This window comes from Pteronotus mesoamericanus, unplaced genomic scaffold (genome assembly GCF_021234165.1).
Source record: "Pteronotus mesoamericanus isolate MK-2021 breed Mesoamerican mustached bat unplaced genomic scaffold, CSHL_Meso_final contig_291, whole genome shotgun sequence".
Lineage (NCBI taxonomy): Eukaryota > Metazoa > Chordata > Mammalia > Chiroptera > Mormoopidae > Pteronotus > Pteronotus mesoamericanus.
This window is the reverse complement of record NW_026555124.1, coordinates 1282784-1297175: the sequence shown is the minus strand read 5'-3', so window position 1 is coordinate 1297175 and position 14392 is coordinate 1282784.

Below are 14392 nucleotides of genomic sequence, written 5' to 3'. Positions count from 1 at the left end.
GGGGTCAAATCCAGCCCACCAGCCAACTGCTTGTTTTTGTAAATAAAGTTTTACAGGAGCACAGCCAAGCCCATTTGTTTATGTGTTGCCTACAGTGCTTGTCCTCTACAAAGGCAGCAGTGAGTAGTTGCAACAGAGAACCCATGGCCAGCAAAGCCTGAAATATTTACTGTCAGACCTTTCACAGAAAGTTTGCCGACCCCAGTCCTTTTTTAGTCTGTTTTAGAGGCTAATTAAAGTAGAGAATGTATGGAGAATTGTCTTTTCTACCTAGTTTTCCTCAGTGACACCTGACCTATCTATCTGTATGGAAAGCAATAAGTAATAACAGAATTTGGCATATAGTTTTATTAGTATCCTAGGGCTGCCATAACAAATTACCACAACCTGGGTGGCTATTAACAACAAAAATTTATTTTCACAATTTCGAAGAATAAAAATCTGAAATCAAGACATTGGCTGGGCTACACTCTGTCTGAAAACTGTAGGGGAGGAAGCTTCCTTACCTCTGTCTAGCTTCTGGTGGTCACCAGAAATCCTTGGTGTCCCTTGGCTTGTAGATGTATTGCTCCAATCTCTGCCTCCATATTCACGTAGCATTCTCCCTGTGTGTTTGCATCTCTGTGTCCATATTTACCTCTTCTTATATGGACACCAGTCATACTACACTTAGGGCACACTCTGCTTCTGCATGAACTCATCTTAACTTGATTGCATCTGCAATAACCCTATTTCTGATTAAAGTCACATTCACAGGTTCCAGTAGGAAAGAATTTGGGGAGAACACTATTCAATACTATTCAATACTATTCAACAACTTGGTACTTGGTACTTGACAAATTCATTTTTTGCTCTTCATGATACATTCTGACCAATTTCCAAGCCTGTTGACCCCCTTCCTTCCACAACAGCTCCAAGGAGGTTGGCATTGTGTCCTTCTGCACATCCATGTCTGTTCTCTTCTACTTAGAAATATCTTCCCTCTTTTCAACTACCTAATGTTGCCCCTTTTACTTCCTCCTGGAGATTCGCATCAAGGAAAGCCCATGAATAGCATTTCTCTTATTTTTATTTCCCAAATCTTCACTACACTGAGACTCCCCAAATCTGGGCTTATGGTCTCAATTGCTTCCTCTTATTTGTCTTGTGAGTAAGACACAAAAATCCATTCTATTCTGGATATGAACATAACCACCACCTAGCAAAGAGTAGCAAAGCTGTAATAGTCCTCTGATGTTCTCTCTTTCCTGTGATTCCTTGGTTGCAATTATTTATTTTGCCATTTTAAGTAATACTAGCCTTTGTCTAATGCTATCAAGGAATCATAAATGTTAAAGGAAACCCCTACCTTCCAACAGACAGTATTGACAATGTTAGGGTTGCCAGATAAAATACAGGGTTCCCAGTTAAATTTGAATTTCAGATAAACAAAGAATGATTTTTTAATATAAGTATGTCCCATGCAATATTTGGGACATAGTTGTACTAAAAAAAAAATCATTCCTTGTTTATATGAAATTCAAACCTATCTGGGCATCATGTATTTTTATTTGCTAAATCAAGCAACCCTAAATAATGGTCCATTGGCTACTTATGTGTACAAAGGACTTCACTAACTGTACGACACATTTACCTCCCTAACTCTGCACTGTCAGCACTTCCAAGGGATCAGCTTTTAAGACTAGCCGTTAGCAAATAGCACTTGCAATTTGTTTCTCTTTTTCCTCCTGCATGTAGGAATAATTCTCTAAGAATTCTGGCAGCATAGTCTAGTGGTGCCCATGGTTATCAGCATTGGACTGCCATCACTCATTGTCCATGCAGGTTTGGGCAAGTTACTTAACCTCTCCCTCTAAGCCTCAGTCTACTCATCTGTAAAAGAGGAATAATTAGCATCTCTGTAAGAATTAAGTAAATAGTCTATGTAAAAGCACAGTTCTTGGCATATAGCAATCACCTAATATATTTCCATCATTTACAATTGTTATTACCCACCAGGGTGGGAGGGTGCATTTGGCCTGGACTTCAAGTTCATAAGGGCATCAAATGAAGACTTTTAGCATGTTCTCCTGATGAAATTATGCCTGGATACCCTGACAGGCTTGAAAGAATACACTCATTGCATAGCTTTAAACTTGTGTCATAGAGTTATTCAAACTTTATGAGTGCCTATTATTTTATAAATTCAGTGATTATCATGTGAATTATACATTTTCATTGCATCACAGTTTTGTTACCTTATTTTTTTTAAGATACCGAGACCCTAAGAAATTACAGATATGCAGGCGTCTGTGCTAAGCTGTGATAGTAAATCTATGAACCCACTACTGAGTGTGAGGAGTGGTGGCCCTTCCAACCTAGGGCGTCTAGCCAGTGGGCATGCAGGTATGCCTCATATGGGTCACAGGTGAGGGCTCAGAAGAACTGGTGGGGCCAGAGCTCTGAGCCTGTGCTCTATACAAATATTGTCATTTCATATTTGTGTCATGAGATGAAAAATGCTGGGAAGCACTGTTTTAGCCTCCAGAGGATGCTCACGGCTTTGCCACCTTGACACCCAAAATCCACCCTCAACGAAGAAGAGGAGCTCTGAAATGGATCAATGACAAATCAAGTCCTTAGAGACACACAGTTTTCATCCCCATATTAAGGGCAGAGCCTTTATAAATAGGAGGAGTAAATAAAGGTAAATAAAGCTACACAGGACAATCCCTTATTGGAGTGTTTCTATTTTGCCTTCCTCACTGCCTCCCCTGTTTAAGGTTCCAAATAGCTCTGTGATTGACCCAAATATCTCACCCCTTCTGATTCCAGAATGGAAGCCAGGTGAAAGAAGTACAGATGGTTTGAGCCATCTCTGTTCCGAGCTTTGGGAGGGAAGGGACTTTTTTCCTCTGAGGTACCCATTTCTTCCCATTATGACAAGGGAGGTAAGATCCACACATCCTGGGCAGGAAGTGTATGAACAATGTAGGTTGTGGGTATATACCATCTCTGTGACTCCAACAACAGGCAAAGATCCGGCATGTCAATATAATGCTGTCAGGAGAAGTGAGGAAAGCATGAGTTGAACAGTTCTTGGGATAAAATCCAATACAAAATCTGGTTTTATAACTTCAGACAAGTCATTTAAATTCTCTGAGCTTCATTCTTTTCACAGGTGAAATGGGAATGACATCTTCCTCATTGGGATGTTGTAGGGATTTAAGGAGCCAAAGGAAAAAGCACAGTATCACCCTGCTGATTCTAGAGGAAATTAGTAGCTGTTAGCTTTCTGCCATGTTCCTCCATATTTACCCATTTTTCTCAGAGAATCCCAAGGAAATCTGCTTCCACAGACCTGCTGTCCACAGAGGCAGACTTGCCTCCACCCTTGGCTCTACCTTTCAGCTACGTGTTGTTTGAAGTCGTCTCCACTGTCCAGTCCCCTCCAGCCTCACTCTCTTGAGTTCCTAATGACCACGTCCTTACCATACAATGCGTATTCCCTGCTATTGATACATCAGTTGTTTAGTTGTCAGCACTTAAAATCTGCTTTAACAATTCCAGTTTTTAAAGAGAAACTTTTTCCATCTTTTTAAATATAAATATTTTAAACATATTTGAACAAAACAGCACCTTTCTAAACTATGTTCTTCATTCTCTCCCGATACTACCTATTCCTAGGTTGAGTCATCCTGAAGGTAGACCATCTATACTCCAAGGCCACAAACCCAACTAGGCCCCTCCCTTCCTCAAACACCTTCAGCATCTCCTCCAGCATATTGGCGTCCCACCCAACATCTTCTATGATTCTGTCCAAGCACGTACTTCAGCTGTGGTCACTCCTGCACTAGCATTCTAACTTTGGCTAAAGTGGAAATGACTACTGCACATGACCCTCACTTGCTTCTGCTTTTTCTTTATTCTGCTCCACATTTCCACAAGTACAACAATCCCTGAAAACTGTTTTCCCCAATCATCTATGTTGACATTGTTCCCTTCTCTGAACTCCCAGAGCAGCTAATGTGCTCTGCACTGAATGATACTTAAATAATTTTAATAAGAATAACCACCTCAACATCTTACATAGGCCTCAAACTCCAGTCTCCTGTAATATTTCCATCTGTGTGATTTCATCAACTGGATTATGATCCCTCAAAGACAGAGGTTTTATTTCTTATTTCTCTCTATGTTCCTTGGGGCATCTACCCCATGCTTTGGACATAGAACCATATACAATAAAAAATTTGATGAAGAAATGAATGAATGAGTGAATTGATGAATGAGTAAATGAATGAATGAATGAACGAGTCTCAAGAAGGAAGGGCCACAGGGAGTCAGAGGCTGTCAAGAAGCAGGTTGATGACCTCAAAGTTCCCTTCACCATCTTTAAACAGTACCAGTTTGATGTTTATTGCTTTTTTATGCTACATACTTGTTCCATACACATTTGATATTCACATGCTATGTGCAGACCAAGTGCTTTGATGGTGTGATTAATGAAGGGCCACAGAAACGTCCCTGCCCTTGAGAAGCCTTCATTAGTAAAGGGACCTGAGGCATAGTCATAAATATATATTGATAGGGCAGCCTCAGCTGAACAACATGAGGCGAGAGATATAAGCAAATGTTCCAGAAGTTGGAAAGCAATGCAAACCTTCTAGTATGAGACCTGAATTTACAGGAGCCAATGGGGTCCAAGGGATCAGTGATCCAAGTCAGTGAACCCAATCAAAGTTATAGATATGGAAACAAAGCACCCCATTGCATTACACCTTGCTATGAGGTAACCCATTCATGGGTGCACGGATCCTGAAATACCCAGTGGCTCTGGGCCTTGGAATCCTCCTAATCTGTAAAATGGAAGTAAATTTCATATCTGAGGAGCTTCCATAGAGTTGATATGAGATTTAAAAGAAATACCAATCAAAGGTCTTTTGCTACCTTAGGGACACCACATACATCCAATGAATAGCAGCACTTTTTATTACAGTATTTCCTCAACTTTAAGGTGCCATGGGTTGGAAGGTATGTCTTTGATTTAAAAACAGTGTTTTAGGGAGAAAAAGAAGGAAAGTAATATATTAACTCTATACATAGTCCGTAAGAAGGATGCTGAGCACAGCTACCTTAAAATACTAAAAAGCTATTTCCTACAATTGAGGCAATCTGGTAGGTATTAGTATGTCTCAACAGTTCATTGATTTGCTTAATTTCTTTGAAATTTAAACCTACAACAATACCTTATAAGTCAGAGATCTCAGGATATTTGTGTCTGTAAGCGCAGGGTCCTGTAGCTCAGACCCTGGCAGATGGATTGGGACCTTCACATGTACACACACACACACACACACGCGCGTGCACACACACAAATTGCAGATATGGAAACCCAGGAACAAATCACCCTTCACAGTAAACTTGCTCATTGTCTGAGCAGAATCATGTTCTTTTAAAAATAAAACTGTGAGTGGGAGTGCTTGTGTTCTGGAATAGAGTCTTTTTTTCTTCCCTTCATCCCATGTTCCTTGGCTACATGCTATTATGTGATATTCAGGACTGTCAAACCTTCTGGAGCCATAAGCATTTTTCAGACAACCAATCTCAATATGCATTATCAAAATTAGATCTTTTCTCTGCAGATGACAATTATGTATTATATGGTTACACGTTTAGGAGTCTGTGACACCGTATTGTTAGACTTGGGGTATTGACTTTTAACAATATGTTACCTTATTATATTTGGTGTCGCATTATGCCTGGATTGCAGCATTTGTCCCGTGGCCCCACTCAGGCTGCAATTAGTTTCTCAGTAAGTGTCAAACAGTACTGGGGAGAGGAAGAGTGGGTGAAAGGTAACTTGGAAATGATTTTCTTTTGCAACTGTCATTTAACTATCCTGTCCTTCAACAAAAGAACTTCAACTATTCCAGAAAAATGCAAGTTGTATGCTCATCAATAAGACTGCCTCTAAACAGAATAATAACTCCAGTTGGGAGTTCAAACAATACAAAGAACTTGGATACCACCCCCTGGTCACAAAAGAGCTGATTGCAGGGCAGGGAGAGAAAAAAGGAATAGGACATAAGAAATCCCTGTATTCATTTCTATAAACACAAGCTCAGTGCAGTTTAAACCCATAAACATGCTAAAAGGAGCAAGAGGTAGCCTGTTACTTTGTCATATATTTTTATAGGCCTTTCTGAATGGTTTCAGATTTGACATAGTAACTGCCTGTTACTAGAAATAAACTATAAGTCAATTCCATGCTGCCATAATTCACTGCCCAGGGTTGTTCAAAGAGATTTAGTGATGCCCATGATGGACAGAAAACCCCTTGAAGTTTTTGTTTTCACTTGGTATTTGCAGTGCCTCCAGCTTACTGACCTCTAGAGATCCAGAAGGAGAGGGTCTTCCTCAGGTGTCATCATTCCCACCAAGGCAGTAAAAGACTTGTCCTCACAAGAAAGAAAATAAGACATTTTTTCCAAATCTCTTTGGGTCAGTATGCCTCCCTCTGCATTTCTACAGGGTGACAATCACTGCTCCCATTTGGGTGACCTGCTTCCAAAAGAGTAAATTAAACCAAGGTCACAATACCACCCAGCATGAATTAGGTGCCTGGAAAGTAGCAATACCTCATCTCCTTGGCTGGCATTTTCTTTTGGCTCAAGACTTTGGCTGCATCTCCACCATGTCATGCACCCAGATGGAAAGGGAAAAATCCATCCAGCCATCTGGCTGTTTCCGTCTACACAATGCCATGCATCTGGGGCCATCTGCGAGACGGACTGAATTTTTTCACTTTCTGCCTGGTTGTTTGGTGTGGTGTAGATGCAGCCCTTTACTAGGCTAAAGTACCAGATAGCCCTCTACCCCATTTGAAAAGCTAAAAAAATAGAGTCCAGGGTAACAAGGCCTATGGCACCATTCTGGAAAATAAATTGAAGCTTTGTGAATAGCAGAATACAAAATGCAGGAAATAATAAAGGCTAAGACTATTGTTTATTAGACAAAGCAAACCCAAGAACTGAATCAAGTGATTATTTGTCAACTCAGTTTGTCCAGACAGCTAGCACAATATTCTCAAGGGTATATTATTACAATTCTTTCCTAGGGTCGGACATTAGTCTAAAAGACATCTCAAATGGACTCCTGTGCTTGGATTTATGTTTGAACTAAAAAATGTATGATTCCTGTGCCCTAATTAGTATCTCCTACAAGAGACTCCCTCTGTTTTGCAGAGTTAGTTCTAAAACAAATAATAGAGAAATTTATGAAGTGCTTTCCCAAGAATCATGTTCAACTTAACAGAATTTCCATACAAATTTCAGAAACTCAGTATATTAGCAACATTAGGAGCTTAATAGTATCGGGTAGAGGGCTGAGATTAAGGCGTGTATAAATTGAGGAAGAATGTAAATAGTGATTGTGCAAATGAGGGTTTCCCTGGTATTGTAATTAAGCATCTTGGAATTCAGGGGTACTTTCTCTTCCCCCAGCTCATTTATGAAGCTCAGCTCTGGCAAGGTCTGGTAGCTTTCCCGTAGCTTCCGTCTATGCACACAGCAATGCTCAACTCAGTTTCTAGGCTTTTCTTCCTATATACTCTTGGGCAAAATATAAAAGTGATTAAGTGATAAGAACAGATGTGGAAAAATCATGATTAAAATATCCAGCCTAGAGTGGGCAGGGTAGGGGCTAGGTCAGCAGGTCATCATGACACGTATGTACCCAAGGACTTGAGCCCAACCTTGGCTTTGAGGCTGACTTTAGATTTGTCAGAAAAAGTATGGAGGGCATTTTGGGCCCAGGGGGAAAAAGAAAAATAATTTTATGAAAAGTAGACTTAGGGATAAAAATATAGTCCTGCTGCTTCTATTCCAGCATTACGAACAGGAATCCCCTTGCACACATTTAAATGGCATATTCACGTTTTATGTATCAGAGCCTTAATTTTAATTGCTTCTTGGACTATAGGCCAATTAAGGATGGGTCAGAAGGGCAAGGATCACTCCCACAGCCTCTGAGGTTCTGAGAGGTGGAGCTTGCGTAGCCTGAGGCATCCATTCACACTTGTATTTAAAAAAAAATAAGATTGAGTACACCATTAAACACCTCTGGTAGGAATGCTTACTTTATATGGCCTAAAAGCAAAAACTGGAGGCCAAAAGTTCCCCTTTGGCCCCATCTCTTGCTTTCAAATAAAACCAATTACAACGTTTCTCCTTGTCTGAGCCATGGAAAAACTAAATACCAATATATACAAACCCAGTACTGTATCTTGAGAAACTGCCAATAGGTTTGCAAGTCCTCTGAGATCTCGCCTCTATTTATCTATAATTGATCCTCTCTGAACCTTTATGCAATACAGAGGTTAGAGATTAAGAGTTTTTTTTAAAATATTACACGTAATACTAGCTGCATAAGATACACATCTTAATGGACTCCTAGTTCCCACAAAGCAACTCCGATATTGTAAATTACTGAAGTAAGTAATAAGACTTAACCAGAAGAAAAATAACATCTGTTATTAAGCCATACATTATACTCTGTGTACCTTGATTTATGCATAGAGTATTTCTCCTGCTTTGTTTTCATGTAAGAAAATTTGGAGAATTTATACAAATAATATATTTTATCAAACATTTCCAAAGCTTTTAATATCAACTTTAGATCTGATCACCTGGTTTAATGGGACAGTCTCATTTCAGTGCTGAACATGTCTAAATGTTAATTCTGATAAGCCCATGGGAGTTGGTGAGAGTCAAGCTAAATAGCACATGACCTAACAATAGCAATAGCATTTCTCACTTATAGGTCATAGGTTCAAATCTCACTCTAGTCAATGGGACCCCCAAAGCCCTGACCATTTAGCTGCTCAGGGATCTGGTGAATTGAGTTGCTATGAGAAGTCTTGTTGCCATCCCAGCTGGACATCTAATCAGAACAAACAGATTGTTCATAACTCACCCCTGTTCCTCCCAGTTTCCCTCCCTACCCCCATACTGTCCTAGCTATGAAGCTCTGACCAAGAAACCCCAGATGACTGGACCTGGAGTCAGAAACTTTGCCCTCTATTTCCAGAGATGTAGGCTGCCATACTACACACACACACACACACACACACACACACACCCCACGGTCTGTATTCAATATCAACAGTACGCACACACACGGTCATGAGGAGCCCAGTCACCTTCCATGGTCTTAAGAGGTAAATCAAATTCTCTGTGTATGTTATTAATCTAGTACCTTTTGCTGATACCAGCTTTGTTTGTAATTTTTTTCTTCTTTGAATGTATATATTCACACCACTCTGTAGATGACCAACTAATTGAACAATATCAAAAATAATTTTTCAATTTATGATAAACCTTACAATGAAGTTTCCTCATTTTCCTAATGGAGGAAGGAAGCATTGAGATGAAAGTAAAACAATTTATTAGATTTTGTTCCTGTGCCACTGAAATAAAATAGTAAACCAGCCTGGCAGTTTACTACAGGCACCCAGCATGTGCTCATTAACTCTTTGCCAGGTACAAAGGTATCCTAACAGCTCTGTTTTAATTCCATGATCCGGCCCATAATCCAGTGCTAAACAATAATTAGTATTGACTTGTTAAACAGTAGTTGAAGCCTTCCTTTAAGCACCTCAAATATACTTTAAGTTGCATAGACAAAGAATCAAAGGAAGGAGGAGGCATAGTTGGAAGAAGAGAGAGGGAAGCGTAAAGGCATTTGTGATGTTTTTAAGTGTAAAGAAAGAATTGTTCTCCCGCTTGGAAACTTTACAGGTATTTAAGCATTGTTTCCAGACCCACACCAGCACTTTATTCCACCCCATGCCTGCTCTTCAGTGCCATTGTGCAAGGAAGTCATTCTTTCTCTAATAGCTTGCCCCCACCCCACATTCCCTTTTACCTTGTCAGACTGACCAAATGTTGGACAATTTTCTCCCCTCTTCTAATGTAGTTTAAACTCTCTCCTGCTAATGGCTCTTTTCATCCTACGCATCAAGGTTTATTTAAAATCAGCAATGAATGAAGACCTCTGGCACTGCAGATTTTCCATGGTTTCCTTTATTTTCCAGTTGTGTATTTGGAGAAGCAAGAGGGAACGGACAACATTTGCTGGGGAAGTGCTGAACATGCCCATTTGAGCAGAGGAAACAATGGGCAACAAACTGTGACTTGCTTGTGACAGAGAGGCACAGGCACACTGCAGTGCTGACGCCTCCTCGCCTTGCACGCCACCTACCTGGTATGCCTGACTGTACCATCTCTTCCTGGTACACCATGAAAAAAGGACAAGCACTAGATGTAAAAGGTGTCACACATACATTGGCTCATGGTATTTCCACCAGCTTCATTCCCTCTGGCCCTGAGTGCAATCAGAGTTTCAGGATCCTTATACTATTGTTCCTTACTTTGGCAACTAGACCTCTGTGACAAAAAAAAAACACAGGAATACTTCTCATACAGATTGCATGTGCCAGACTTATAGCCCCAAGCCAAACAAAATAGATGCCCACTGAAATGTCCAACCATTCATCCATCTGTCCATCCATGCAGTGTTTTTGAGCACCTTCTAACAAGCTTTAGAGAAGAATAAAGAAATGGTCCCTGCCCTCAAGTGACCTGATCATGGAGAACAAACCATGAACATGGAAATCAAATAGCAGATCAAGAGCATAACTAACAAAAACCAAAGGGTGGAAGCCTAGGCATTTAGAAAGAAGACCTGCTTAAGGGGGTTAGGATGTTCAGATCATGCTTCTGGAAGATGTGGGCTTGTATTACAACGGTCTTGAGGAATGAGTATCCTTATTAAAGAGGGGAGAGAAAGGGGACCACCCTAGATGCAGAAGTAGCAAAGACTCAGAAGCCAGAATCATCAGCTCTTTGTCTCCCAAATCACAACAAATAATAGAGCGCACTAGCAGTACACTTTACATTTTATAAAACACATCCATGTTGCTTACCTTATTTGCTTCTCCCACTGACCCTGTGGCATAAGCATGACAGAAAGATTTAGCATAAAACAGAGCTAGATGAGGGGAAACCTGTACAAGGTCATTGCAATAATTTCTAACAAAATCAATAAAGGCTATTCTGGGGAGCTAAGGACAAATAAAAGAGAAGTTTGAGATGAAGAAAAAACATACTGGATGGACTGGAACGGTTGCAGGAAATGAAGAAGGAGAAGAACATAAGAGTATTAACAAATTTCTCCAATAGTGACAAAAAGAGTGGCATTACTCACTAATGGTGAATAAGGAAGGAAGAGCAGCTGGGGAGAATATAAAAATGATTATTTTCTTCTGTATTTAGTAAATTCCAAGGGACTATTAAAAACCCAAATGAAAATGGCCAACAGACAAAGTTATATGTAGACATCTGGTGTTCAAGGTCAGAGGCAGACTGGAAACATAGATTTAGGAGTCATTAGCATAAATTTGGGGTCACAGAGATCCCCCACAAGTGGGGAGATGGCCAAGCGTTAAATCTGGACATTCCATTTAAGGGGCCGAAGAAGGAAGAGTGCTCATTTAATTAAGACCCATAATGTATGGAAGGTCCTTGTCAAAATGTAAGAATAACTTGTGGAGGCTCATGGATCATAGATTGAAAATGAAATTGAAAAAGAGGGACTCTTAGAGCTTCTTCAGTCCCACCCTTTCATTTTTCCAAAGAGGAAACTGATAGTGAAAGACAGTGGCTACACCATCATTTATTTATCCATTAACATCTAACAGTCTCCATATTCTTGCAGAATTATCTTATTAATTAGCTAGGAAACACAAAGCACAGCCGGAGGGGCAGGAACATTGGCATTCCAGGCCTTTGTTGGAAGTGGCTGGGTGGGAATGGGAAGGGGAGATCCAGATCGTGGAATGCTATCTAGGGAGGGGGACATCCTGGGAGAAAGGAAGACTCCCAGGGCATCCAGAGGTGGGGCTGCCAGAGAAACGTTCATGAAAAATGGAAGAGAAACAGAGAGAAAATGTACCAAAGATACTACTTCAGCATCACCACATGCCATTGTGAAAAAGCCTGCATATGACGTCTAGAAGGTCTGTTTAACGTGTGCAGTATGAGACGATCTGTTCAGTCTTACTACAACTAGCTCTGAAAGAGATGATATAAAGAGAATTGCTTTGAACTACAGCATTTCATATCTACACAGAGATTAATGATGGAGTCCATCCAACTTATGGAATTTTATCAAGCCAAAGGTTGTGCTGAGTAACACAAAGAGGCAGAATTTGGCATCAAATACATGTAAGACAAGTTGCCTGACCGTGGGCAGTTTACTTCATTTTGTAGAACCTCAGTAACCTCATGTATTAAATGGATATAATCTACCAACCTCACTGGGTTATTTAGAATATAAATAAGATAATAGATGGAAGTGCCTGGTACAAGGTAGACTATCAATAAATATGAATCCCCTTCCCAGAGATCCTTCCTCGTAAGATATTATATATAGTGTGTGTGTGTGTGTGTATAGTATATGTATATATAGTATATATAGTATGCATATTGTATGTATGAACGTATATATATATATATTGTGTGTATATATATACACAGAGACACACACATACACCATTCATATTTTCCAATAAATCATTTCAGGATTCTAGATTTAAGAGGAAATTTACTGTATAGAAAGAAAGAGCCTGCAAAAGTCCTTTCTGCCAGAACTTGAATGGAATGTGATCTGGTAGAAGCTATTGTTTATGGCTCAAATAGGAGATTCCACTGGAAGCCATCAGTAATCATGATGGGTGTAAACAGGGAGATGGGTCAACCTAAAATGCATACATACATGCATACATACATACATACATACTACCTAGTCGCCCTAGAGAAGAAAGTTTAAAGAATAAATTTCCAGACCAATCTCTTTTTATCTGGGTGAAATTTTTGTACCTGCAATTAGCTCCTTCAGTCTTCAATCTAGGAATCAGCTGGTTAATTGTGCATGTAAGTGGCTAATAGCTTTAACTGGGGGATGGTGCAGGCCTAGAGGTCACACACTTTTCTTCCTCCTCACACATTAGTTTAGTTGTTACACACTACAGACACATGACACACACATACACCCAAAAGAGAAAAAGAAAAGAAAAAAAAAGAAAGTAAATATATCTTGTAATACTTCAAGAGGAATAGCATGGAATAACAAAGCCACAATGTATTTACAAATTTTTCTTAAAATGAGTAACCCTAAGAAATTTTACCATCCTTGTATTTCAGCTGGATTGCTTGAAAAGTATCTGTGAATGTTCTGGGATCAAACTGAGTCGATAATAAAAAAGGAGAGAATGATGTAGAAAATCCCATTCCAACAGCCACTGGATTCCTCTGGGGTCCGGACAGAGTGACTCTCATATCTCAAAGAGAAAGGACGGCCCAGATATGTGGGGGTTGGGGGAGCAGTGAGTGGAATAAAATGACAGAAACAAATTTTTTTTGTTCATGTTTGGGCAAACTGTATGTAGCACACTATCTCTACTCTCTACCTTTAGGCCAACCTGATGCTCCAAATACCAGTCACAGTTGGTTTGTACTCACCAGTATCTTGAGATAAACACCCTACCTCCTCCTCTATCATGTAGCTCTGGACTCACTTTTACCATCCAGCACTCTGGATGGGCTTTAAGCTGCACCTCAAGAATATCGAGGACGTTTTCTCCATCAGCTCTTCCTACTTTGAATGGACTGACCACTTTTGGGTCACGTAAGTATTTGATCTTGGATCTTTGGGGATCCAACTCTTGATTCAAACAGTGCTCCTAATAAACACGCCTTATCACACCTGATGGAAGAAAATGAGCCACTGATCCCAGCTTTAGACATCTGAGTTATTTCCAATTAAAATATTGTTCAAGGTCTCAAGGTGCCTGGAAAAGTCTATCTGCTTGGGCAGCTGGGGACCTTGAAGTTCAACAGACTCAGCAGGTTGTAATTAAAATGTCAAGGACTTCCCTGTAGATCACACTCAATTTCTCTACAAGGGCCTCGTTTAATAGGATGGAGCACACAGAGACTTGCCCAATACTATTCTCATGTGGAGGTAAAGTTGGAGAGTTGACCTTGGGAGTCAGAAGTAGAAAGCAGAAAGCATTGCTTTGGAGCTACCTGAGGAGGGCAAGAAGAGGTGAAGTATTGCAAGGCAGGACTCTGGGCCTTATGTAAACGGGTCACTAATGGTGGGAGTGAGGCTTCAACACTGATTGAAATTGCCCTGATCTTAGGCAACTCAACACCTTCCAGGCTCAATTTCCTCATCTATAAAATGGGAGTGATACTAAGACCTGTTCCGCATGTTCAATTCATCTGAAAAAAAAAAAAAAAAACCATTTATTAATCATCAACCGTGTGCCAGACAGATCATGAAAATAACT